The following is a 12,647-nucleotide window of genomic DNA, read 5'->3' as shown; positions in this document are numbered from 1 at the left end:
TTCTAACTGTACTTTCTAACCATCTTGTGCAGCATTTCTACTGTTCTGGTAAGAATGAAATAATATGCATGTAAGAGCTATGAAATATGAATTATGTGACTTTGGTGATTCTGCATGCAAGTTAAATGCTCTTATATTTGCATTTAAAACTAGCATTGACCAATATAAAGATGAATGGTAAAATTCATGCTAATGCTTGAAATTTTAAATTTTCCTTTACTTAGAATGACATTAAATGTCAAATGAAAATACACATTGACAAGTTGAGACAGATACTATGGAAGAAAGGCAAAATCTATAATTTTCTTTTTGCAAGTTGTGTATATATGTATATATAATGCTACAATGATCCTCGGGGTTCATATATCTTTTTTAATTAGTGTTTTTTCCTCAAAAAATTACCCAGAAGTGGAATTGCTGGATCATACAGGGAGATTGAGGAATCTCCATGCTGTTTTCCATAGTGGCTGCACCAAGTTGCATTCCCACCAGCAGTGTACTAAGGTTCCCTTTTCTCCACATCCTCACTAACACTTGTTATTTGTTGTCTTTTTGACGATAGCCATTCTGACAGGTATAAGGTGCTGTCACATTGCAGTTTTGATTTGCATTTCCCTGATGATTAGTGGTGTTGATCATCTTTTCATGTGTCTGTTGACCATCTGTATGTCTTCTTTGATAAAATGTCTATTCAGGTCTTCTGCCCATTTTTAAAATTGGGTTGTTTGTTTTTCTGATATTGAGTTGTCTGAGTTCTTTGTATGTTTTGGATATTTAGTCCTTATGAGATATATTGTTTGCAAATATCTTCTCCCATTTAGTAGGCTGCCTTTTCCTTTTGTTTAGTTTCCTTTGCTATACAAAAGCTTTTTAGTTTGATGTAGTCCCATTTGTTTATTTTTGCTTTTGTTTTCCTTGCCTGAAGGGACATATTAAAAAAATATTGCTAAGACTGATGTCAAAGAGTGCACTGCCTATGTTTTCTTCTAAGAGTTTTATGGTTTCAGTTCTAACATTTAAGTCTAAAGACCATTTAGACTGGTTTAAAAACCATTTTGAGTTTATTTTTGTATATGGTGTGAAAAAGTCCTCTTTGTCTCTTGTTACAGTTTTGCTTAAAGTTTATTTTGTCTGATATAAGTATAGTTATCCCCACTTTCTTTTGGCTTTCATTTGCGTGGAATATCTTTTTCCATCCCTTTACTTTGTCATGTATTCAAATTTCACCCTCTTAAAGTATGTTTAATTGGAATTATGATTGGCTAGATTTAACTAGAGCTTCCTGATTCTTTTCACTAATGCTGATATACTTTTTTTTTAGGTTTTTAACATGTCTATGTATTGCTAATTTTTAAAAAATTTTAATTGAAGTATAGTTGATTTATAATGTGTTAATTTCTTCTGTACAGCAAAGTAACTCAGTTATACACACACACACACACACATATATATATATATTCTTTTTCATATTCTTTCCCATTATGGTTTGTCACAGGATACTGAATATAGTTCCCTGTGCTATACAGTAGGACCTTGTTGTTTATCCATTCTGTATATACTAGTTTGCATCTGCTAATACCAAACTCCCAATCCATCCCTCCCCTACCCTCCGCCCTCTTGGCAACCACAAGTCTGTTCTCTATGTCTGTGAATCTGTTTTTTTTTTCCTAGATATGTTGATTTGTATCATATTTTAGATTCCACATGTAAATGATATCATATGATATTTGTCTTTGTCTGACTTACTTCACTGAGTATGATAATCTCTAGGTCCATCCATGTTGCTGCAAAAGGCATTATTTCATTCTTTTTTTTTAAACCATATTTTAATTGAAGTATAGTTGATTTACAATGTTGTGTTAGTTTCAGGTGTACAGCAAAGTGATTCAGTTATACATCTATATTATATATAATCTATTCTTTTGCAGTTTCTTTTCCATTATAGGTTATTACAAGATATTGAATATAGTTTCCTGAGCTATACAAGAGGTCCTTGTTTCCCATCATTTTTATTTTTTTAATTAATTTTTATTGGAGTATTGTTGATTTACAATGTTGTGTTAGTTTCTGCTGTACAGCAAAGTGAATCAGTTTTACATATACATATACCCACTCTTTTTTAGATTTTTTTCCCATATAGGTCATTACAGGGTATTGAGTAGAGTTCCCTGTGCTATACAGTACATTTTTATTAGTTATCTAATTTTTATATAGTGGTGTGTATATGTCATTCCCAATCTCCCAATTTATCTCTCTCCCCTTCCCCCCTTGGTAACCATAAGTTTGTTTTCTACATCTGTGACTTTATTTCTGTTTTGTAAATAAGTTCATTTGTACCATTTTTTTAGATTCCACATATAAGTGATATCCTATGGTATTTGTCTTTCTCTTTCTGACTTACTTCACTCAGTATGACAATCTCTAGGTCCATCCATGTTGCTGCAAATGGTATTATTTCCTTATTTTTTGTGGCTGAGTAATGTTCCGTTGTATATATACACCACATTTTCTTTATCCATTCATCTCTTGATGGACATTTATGTTGTTTCCGTGTCTTGGCTATTGTAAATAGTGCTGCTATGAACATGGGGGTGCATGTATCTTTTCGAATTAGAGTTTTGTCTAGGTATCTGCCCAGGAGTGGGATTTCTGGATCATATGGCAATTCTATTTTTAGTGTTTTGAGGAACCTCCATACTGTTCTCCATAGTGACTGTACCAATCTACATTCCCAGCAACAGTGTAAGAGCATTCCCTCTTCTCCACACCCTCTCCAATGCTGATATACTTTAAAAAATCCACAGTAGGAGCACCCTTAAAACAACTTGAGTCATGCAGTAATTAATCATCATACTAGAAAGTGGTTATTACCCTTATCTCTTTTCTAAAGTATATTATTCCTTCACATATTGGGAATTACTTATTGCTATGGTGTTCCCCCCAAATTCATAGTTGAAATCCCAATGCCCAATGTGATGGTATTAGGAGGTGGGGGTCTTTGGGAGGTGCTTAGGTCAAGAAGACAGAGCCCTTATGAAATTAATGAGCCCTTTCTGCCATGTGAGGACACAGCGAGAAGTCTCTGTCTATGAACCAGGAAGCTCTCACTAAACTGAATCTGCCATGATCCTGGACTTCCCAGCCTCCAAAACTACGAAAAATAAATTTCTGTTGTTTATAAGCCCCCAAGAATGTGATATTTTGTTATAGCAGTTTGATTGGACTAACACACTTATTAAGTGAAATAATTTATGGTACACTGATAGTATTCTATAAATAAAAAGGAAAAGGTGTATATAGGATTTAATCTAATTGGGAAAAAGATACAGAATCCTGTGGAAAATTAGGTAACAGTTATTTCATAACTAAGAAAGCTAATGAACTTATAAGATGATAAGGAACTGAATATTGCCAGGTGAGAATTAGAAAATGAATGTTATTAGTTGAGGAAATGGAAGCAATGTAATGACTCTAATTGATTTCATTCATTCCCAGAACAAATGTAATTTTAAACACAAAGGCAGAGAGTGCTCTTGCCTACCTGATATTCTTTCTTGTCTTCTCTCTTAATGGTAGAACCTCAACATAGTTGAAACAGCAATGTGACCAGCTATAAAGAGCATTTCAAAATTCCCTGTCACAGAAATACCTAGTGTGAATGGAAGTCCTTATATGGGAAACTATGTAAATTCTGTGACCTATTTATTTTCTTAAGCTTCTATCTTGAGAAGAGTCTAAATCCTAAACCAGGTAGAGCAAAAAAGGTTTCATCTCTCATGCCACATATCATCATGCTGTAATTACTTGTTCTAATGTCTGTCCTAAAATGTGTAAGGTCTCTGAGGACAGGGGCTGTGTACAGTGGACCTCAGAAGAGGCACAGAATAAATATTTGTTGCATGAATAAATGAATGAATGTGAATGAATGAATGAAGCAATGGCCATCTGAACTTTGTGTTGGGAAGGATTCTGAGTTATTATTGTACTCAGGGGAAATAATGCCATAGCCAATTTGTTATGACTGTCATAGACATGCCATAGGGGAGGTGACACACATATATTGGAGAAGTGTCATTTTCATTTCAGCTTTATGTTATAAACACAAATCACTAACTTTATATTCTTTTATTGGGAAGTTTGATTTTGTGTTATGTGTTGTTGTAATAAACATTAAAGGAATAATCAGAACATTAAAGTGGGGATGAAACCAGTTTGTTTAGTTCAATCTCCTTCAAGTTATAGATTTTGCAAGTTAAGTGCTTTATGGAAAGTCTCACAGTTTCCTGAAGTGATTTCTTGTATTTTTTTCCCCACATGTTCCTGCCTCACCTTATTAACCACTTCATCTCCCCTAATTTAACCACCCATTACAGAGTGGTATGGCAACTATTCTAGCACAAGGAGAAGCGGAGAAAACAGAGTGTCAGAGATTATTTTGAAATTTCATGAAAAGTCCTGAAACACTGAAACTCTGAAATTTTTGTTGCTCTCCTCTTTCCAATATCCTCTCACTCCAATTTTTGTAAAGTGAAATTAATAGTAAGTGCACAACGATGGAGACTCTGATACAATTTTTCTTTTCAGTTTTTTGAAACTTTCTGAATCACACACCCTTAATTCTATCCATTTTGATGAGAAGCATGTTTATTCAACATTCATTGTTGTTATACAAAATATTATAAAGTATCTACATTGTGGTTTATCCTTAGAAATCTTAATTCCATTTACTGTTATTTTATAATTTCTTTTGGAAGACCTTTCTTCCAGTAAACAGGATCTTTCTTTGCCCTACAAACTGCTGAAAGACTAGAAAGGAAGTGTGGGCTGAGAGAAGCTCAGGTTTTTTTTTTTTTTTCTTTTTTTTAAATGGAAGTATAGTTGATTGACAATGTTGTGTTAGTTTCAGGTATACAGCAAAGTGATACAGTTATACATATATCTATTCCTTTTCAGATTCTTTTCCCATTTAGGTTATTGCAGAATATTGAGTAGAGTTCCCTGTGCTATATAATAGGTCCTTGTTGTTTATATATTTTATATATAGTAGTGTGTATGTTAATGCCAATCTCCTAACTTAACCCCACCCCCGCCACAAGAAAAGGTCAGTTTTACCTAAGATGGCACCATGTGTCAGTGAGGGAGGGGCTGAAAATGAGAAAGAGGCAAACGACAAAGGAGGTATGGCACCCAGAATATGGTCTCCAGAATAGGCAAGAGATGCCCACACACTTGCAAAAGCCCACACTATTTCTTAGATTACCTATGGCACTGCTATTATATGAGCATGGCTAGCTACACGTGAAATGTCTCAGCTTCATGTGCAATGTGAAACAATAGGAGAAAGTGCTAACACTATTTTCCAGCATTTTTGTGTTTTAGATATTATTTTGTTCAAATAGAAATGCAGTGTTTATTAATAGCCTCAGACATTGGTCATGATTTAGTATAGAGTTATAATAAAAATAAAATATGGTTGACTTGAGACACTTGTAGATTATCCTATTAAATTGCCTCAGTGGCAGGACATTCAATAGTGGATTATTCCTTTTAACAGTGGTTAGTGAATTCTGTCAGATTGGGACAATGCACCGAGGGAAGGTAAGTTTTGCCTTATCTAAGAGACAGACTGGGACAGTCACATATTGAAACTCTTTCACTGGGGAACTTGGTAAAAACACAGAGGCATGGGCCTTATTCTACCTTCGTGACTCTGGGCCTTTCTCCTCTTTATGAGTTCTCCAGATATATATTCATCAGATTTTTACGTGCACATAAATCACTTGGGGACCTTGTTAAAATGCAGCTTCTGATTCAGTAGACTTGAGGCTGGGCCTGAGAGTCTGTATTTCTAACAAGTTCCCAGGTGTTGCGGATGCTTCCGGTCTATGGAGAACATTTTGAGGAGCAAAACTAAGACAGTGATTCTCAAACACCACATTGGAATCACCTGGGGATAGTAAAAATTACCATCTAGTGCCCACCCCCAGATATCTTGATTTGGTGACTAGAGAGATGGAGAGATGCTAAGGCACTAAGGGTTCTTAAAAGCTTCCTTGGGATTCAGCCAAATCTGAGAACCACTGTGGTAAGCGACAAACTCTAGGGCACCTGGTGTCTTTGGCTACCCACCCTCTTGACACTTAGGTTCTAAACCCCTTTTTGGAGAGTGATCTATGTTCCCGTCTCCACCTGGAAACAGATCTATTCCATTTGAAAACAAGTTGGAGACATGGTTCCGCTACTACAAAAAACCTTATTATGATACCACTCCTGGGCATATACCCAGACAAAACTATAATTCGAAAGGATACATGCACCCCTATGTTCATAGCAGCACTATTCACAATAGCCAGGACATGGAAACAACCTAAATGTACATGGATAGATGAATGTATAAAGAAGATGTGGTACATATATGCAAAGGAATACTACTCAGCCATGAAAAAGAATGAAATAATGCCATTTGCAGCAACATGGATGGACCTAGAGATTATCATACTAAGTGAAGTAAGTCAGAAAGAGAAAGACAAATACCATATGATATCACTTATATGTGGAATCTAAAATACAACACAAATGAACATATCTATGAAACAGAAACAGACTCACAGACGCAGACTTGTTGCCAAGGGGAAGGGGGTGGTGGAGGAGGGAAGTACTGGGAGTTTGGGATTGGCAGATACAAACTATTATATACAGAATGGATTAACAACAAGGTCCTACTGTATAGCACAGGGAACTATATTCAGTATCCTGTGATAAACCATAATGGAAAAGAATGTGAAGAAGAATATATATATATGTATAACTGTCACTTTGCTGTCAATGTAACAACATTGTAAATCAACTATACTTTAATAAAATTTAAAAAAAAACCGTATCATGTATCTCCTAGGAAAAAGAGACATTCTCTTACACAGCCTCAGAACAATGATCAAAATCAGAAAATTTTACATTGATACAATGCTATTACTTCATCTACAATTTATATTCAAATTTTGATTAGTACAATAATGTTTTTTATAGCTATATTTTTTCTCAGGTTCATAACCAATCTAGAATTACTCTGTTAATTTGTTCTTCAGGATTCAGTTTGATTCTAATCCTTTGCTACTATAATGCCAGGGCAGGATGGCTGAGTTCACTTCCCAAAGTGGCAAAAGACAAAGTTAACTTTTTTTTTTCCTTTTAAAATATAGCTTTATCTGTGTTAATCTGTCCACTTGCTATCAAGGCCTTCACACATTACAGAGAGCACAAATAAATTTTCTTTAACTTCTATTGCAGCCCACATTTCCTCCTGTAATGACTGTTTTGGGTTGCAGACATGACTCTTCAGCCAGTGCTGAAATAGACGGGTCTCACTTATTTGCCTCTCTAATAGCCCATCTAAAAAAGAGATGCCAAAAGCATGATCCATAAAAGGAAATATTGATAAAGTGTACCTCATCGAAATAAAAAACTTTTGCCCTGTGAAAGATCCTGTTAAAAGGGTAAAAAGACAAGCTACTGCCTGGGAGGAAAATGTTTGCAAACCACTCATAATAGAGTGAATAATGGCTGCTTAAAACTGTCAAGTCCTGACCCCTGAAACTTGTAAATGTTATTTTATTTGGAAAAAGGGTCTCTGTAGATGTAATTAAGCTAAGGATTTTGAGATAAGATTATTTGAGGTTACCCAAGTGGGCCCTAAATGCTATCACAAGTGTCCTTGTAAGGAAGAGGCAGAGGGAAATTGGACAAGTACACAGAGAAGAGAAGTCAGTGCGATGGAGGCAGAGACTGGAGTGATGCAGCCACCAGGCAAACAGACAGAGGAGAAGGTGATGTGAAGACAGAGAAGAGAGAGGGCAGTGGCCACAAGCCCAGGAATGCTGACAGCCACTAGAAGCTGCAAGAGGCAAAGGACGGCTTTTCTTCCAGAGGAAGTACAACCCTGCTGATACCTTTATTTTGAACTTCTAGTCTCTAGAATGGTGAGAGAATAAATTTCCATTGTTTGAAGACACACAGTTTGTGGTAATTTGTTCCAGCAGTGCTGGGAAACTAATACAACACCTATCCAAAAAGGACTAGTATTTTAAACAAATAAAGAACATCACAAACTCAACAGTAAAATACAATCCAATTAGAAAATGATCAAAAAGCAGGCACAGACATTTCACTGATGAGGATAAACAGATGGCAGAGAAGCACAGGAAAAACCATTTAACAGGACTAGCCATCAAGGAAATGCAAATTAAAACCACAATGAGATCTCACTACACACCTATCAGAATGACTAACACAATAAATACTAACACCAAATTCTGATGAGCATGTGGAAAAACTGGGTCACTCGTACGTTGCTGGTGGGAATGTAAAATGATACAGCTGCTCTGGAAAACAGACAGTTTCTTAAAAAACCGTATACCAGATTACCATATAATCCAGCTACTGCCCTATTGGGCATTCCCCCCCACCACCCTGTCCCGCTCCACAGAGAAATAAAAACTTATTTTGATGCAAAAACTTGTACATGAATGTTCCTAGAAGCTTTATTTCTAACAGCCCCAAACAGGAACCATCCCAGATGTCTTTCAAGAGGTGAATGGTTAAACAAATTATGCTGCATCCAAACCAAAGGTAACAAATAGAAAGAAACGAACTATTGATACATGCAACAATTTGGAGGAATCTCCAAGAAATTTTGTTGAGCAAAAAAAGTCAATCCCAAAAGGTTACACTGTGTATGATTTCATTTATGTAACATTTTCTAAATAACAAACTATTAGAAATAGAGGGCAGATTAATAATTGCCACTGAATAGAAATAAGGATAGGAAGGGGTGGGAATAGGTGGGTATGGTTATAAAAGCACAGCATGAAGGGCCCTCATGATTTGCCTTTGTTCTAACATTTAAAAAATAAATAATAACTTTATTGAGTTATAATTCACATACCATACAATTCACCCCTTTGAAGTGTATACAAATCAATGATTTTTAGTATATTCACAAATATTTGCAACCATCCTCACACTCAGTTTTAGAGCATTTTCATCACTCTAAAAAGAACCCCCATAACTACTAGAAGTCATTCCCTACTTCTCTCCAACTCCCCCACCACAGCCCTAGGCAAACACTAATCGATTTTCTGTCTCTATAGATTTGCCAATTTTGTATATTTCATATAAACGAAATCATGAAATATGTGATTTTTTGTGACTAGCTTCTTCCACATAGTACAGAAATTTCAAGGCTCATCTATGATGTAGCATATGTATGTATAACTTATTTCTTTTTATTGCCATGTAATATGTCATTGTATGGATATGCCACATTTTATTTATCCATTCATATGTTGGTAGACATATAGGTTCTTTCTGATTTTTGGCCATTATGAATAATTCTGCTATAAACATTTTTTTGTGTGTGAGCATATGTTTTCATTTCTCTTGGATATATCCCTAAGAGTAGAATTGCTAAGTCATATGGTAACTCCATGTATAACCATTTGAGAACTGCCAGAATGCTTTTCAAAGCAGCTGCATGATTTTACATTCCTATTGGCAGAATGTGAGGGTTCAAATGTCTCTACATTTTCACCAACACTTACTATCCTTCTTTTTGATTCTAGCCATCCTATGGGTGTAAAGTGGTATCTCACTATAGTTTTGATACGCATTTCTCTGATACACTAATGATACTGAGCAATTTTTCATGTTTTTGGGCCATTTGTATCTCTTCCTTGGAAAAATGTCTATTGAGATAATTTGCCCATTTAAAAAATTGTTTTTTTCTATTATTTAGTTATAAGAGTTCTTTAAGGTCTTTATATATTTTAGACAAAAAATTCTTATCATTGTTGGTGGGAATGTAAATTGATACAGCCACTATGGAGAACAGTATGGAGGTTCCTTAAAAAACTAAAAATAGGGCTTCCCTGGTGGCGCAGTGGTTGAGAGTCCACCTGCCAATGCAGGGGACACGGGTTCGTGCCCCGGTCCGGGAAGATCCCACGTGCTGTGGAGCGGCTGGGCCTGTGAGCCATGGCCGCTGAGCCTGTGCGTCCAGAGCCTGTGCTCTGCAACGGGAGAGGCCACAACAGTGAGAGGCCCGCATACTGCAAAAAAAAAAAAAAAAAAAAAAAACTAAAAATAGAACTACTATACGACCCAGCAATCCCACTACTGGACATATATCCTGAGAAAATCATAATTCAAAAAGAGTCATGTACCACAATGTTCATTGCAGCACTATTTACAATAGCCAGGACATGGAAGCAACCTAAGGGTCCATCGACAGATGAATGGATAAAGAAGATGTGGCACATATATACAATGGAATATTATTCAGCCATAAAAAGAAACGAAACTGAGTTATTTGTAGTGAGGTGGACGGACCTAGAGTCTGTCATACGGAATGAAGTTAAGTCAGAAAGAGAAAAACAAATACCATATGCTAACACATATATGTGGAATCTAAAAAAAGAAAAAGTTTGAAGAACATAGAGACAGAACAGGAATAAAGACACAGACATAGAGAATCGACTTGAGGACAAAGAGAGGGGGAAGACCAAGCTGGGACAAAGTGAGAGAGTGGCATGGACATATATACACTATCAAATGTAAAATAACTAGTGGGAAGCAGCCGCATAGCACAGGGAGATCAACTCGGTGCTTTGTGACCACCTAGAGGGGTGGGGTAGGCAGGGTGGGTGGGAGATGCAAAAGGGAGGGGATATGGGGATACATGTATACGTATAGCTGACTCACTATGTTATACAGCAGAAACTAACAAACCATTGCAAAGCAATTTTACTCCAATAAAGATGTTAAAAAAAACCATAAAAAATAAAATAAAATAACTCTTATCATATATATGAGTTGTAAAAATTTTCTCCCATTCAGTAAGTTGTCTTTTCACTTTCTTAACACTGTACACTGAAGCACAGTAAGACTTTTATAAAGTCTTATTTATTTATTGCTATTGCTTGCACTTTTGGTGTCATATCTAAGAAACCATTGCCTAGTCCCAGGTCACAAAGATTTACACCTTTGTTTTCTTCTAAGAGTTCTATAGTTTTAGCTTTTATGATTTATCTTGAATGTGGTGGTAGATATGTAAACCTACACAGGTAATAATATAGAACTTCATACATACACACACTCAACAGATGAGTAGTACAAGAAAAATGAGGAAATCTTATTAAGATTGATGGATTGTATCAATGTCAATGTCCTGGATATGATATTATACTACAGTTTTGCAAAATGTTATCATTGGGATAAACCGGCCAAAGTGTACAAGGTATCTCCGTATAATTTCTTACGACTACATGTGAATCTAAAATTATCTCAATAAAATTTCAATTAAAAATAATCATAGGGCTTCCCGCCTGCCGATGCAGGGGACACAGGTTCGTGCCCCGGTCCGGGAAGATCCCACATGCCGCGGAGCGGCTGGGCCTGTGAGTCATGGCCACTGAGCCTGCGCGTCCGGAGCCTGTGCTCCGCAACGGGAGAGGCCACAACAGTGAGAGGCCCGCGTACCGCAAAAACAAAAAACAAACAAACAAAAAATCATAGAAGTTGCTACTTTTTCATTTCTTGCCTAGTTAATGGTAGTCAACTTTTAATTTTATTTTCTTTTTGCATCTAAAAGAAGTGCAACATAATAGCAATTATTGCCAGGTGAATTAACAGCATTTATGTAGGTATAGTTAATTCTTGTCTTTAAAAATAAGCAGTAGGCGTGTAAGAGTTTTAGTGTAATTTTACATACATTCCTTATTTCAATATGTAGTATTGATTTTGATTTCCACCAAACGCTTAATCATAAGGGCATAGGTAAGTGAAAATTCGGTGAGTAGGAATAATTTTAGGGGAGCAATACTTTTAAAAATGTGTCTATCTACACATTGGAATATAGTCTACTTAACACATAATACGTAAATAAAAGCACAGGTTGTCTAACCACTTCTTGAAATTTTAAAATCAGAACTTGTCTAAACAATTTTATTTTTGCTAAGCTTTAATCTTTTTTTTCTTTTAAAAGGACAACTGTTGTTAATAGGCAATTAGCTGCTTTCTTGAATATAATGAGAAAACCGTCACAAACCATATTAATGCAAATTACTATAATAAGTACAAGGCAAAAGGGCATAGTAATCCTTTGTGGCTTTATTCTTCTTTGGAAGAGGTCAGGAGAATATTGGCTTGAATTCTGTCATCCTATCTACTTACTTTACTGTGTTCTTAAAAACACTATTCATAAAACTTCTTAGGTGACAAGTTAAGTTGAGCATTCAATGGAATGCTAATAGCAAATTATTTGCAAATGTCTAGCCTAAGGTTTTTTAAAATGAATTAGAATTTACCATGGAATATAAGGCTTCTTTGTTTTTCAAGAGTTTTCTCTTAGTTTTCTTTAATACTAGTCTCTGACATTATAAAACATTGTTTTTGTTTTTTTGCGTTTTGACAATTTCTAAATACAGATTCAGTTAAAAGATTGTTCCAAAATCTGCTGATTCATCAAAAGGCATTAAAACATTTCTTATGGCAGGAAAAGAGCCTATTAGTCTTTTAGTTGCTTGTGTCTGATATTAACAGGTAAGAAGAAACCAGGTAGGAAATGACTAACATACTGGAAATATTTGCACATA

This window comes from Phocoena phocoena, chromosome 4 (assembly GCF_963924675.1).
Source record: "Phocoena phocoena chromosome 4, mPhoPho1.1, whole genome shotgun sequence".
Taxonomy (NCBI): domain Eukaryota; kingdom Metazoa; phylum Chordata; class Mammalia; order Artiodactyla; family Phocoenidae; genus Phocoena; species Phocoena phocoena.
This window is presented reverse-complemented; position numbering follows the sequence as displayed.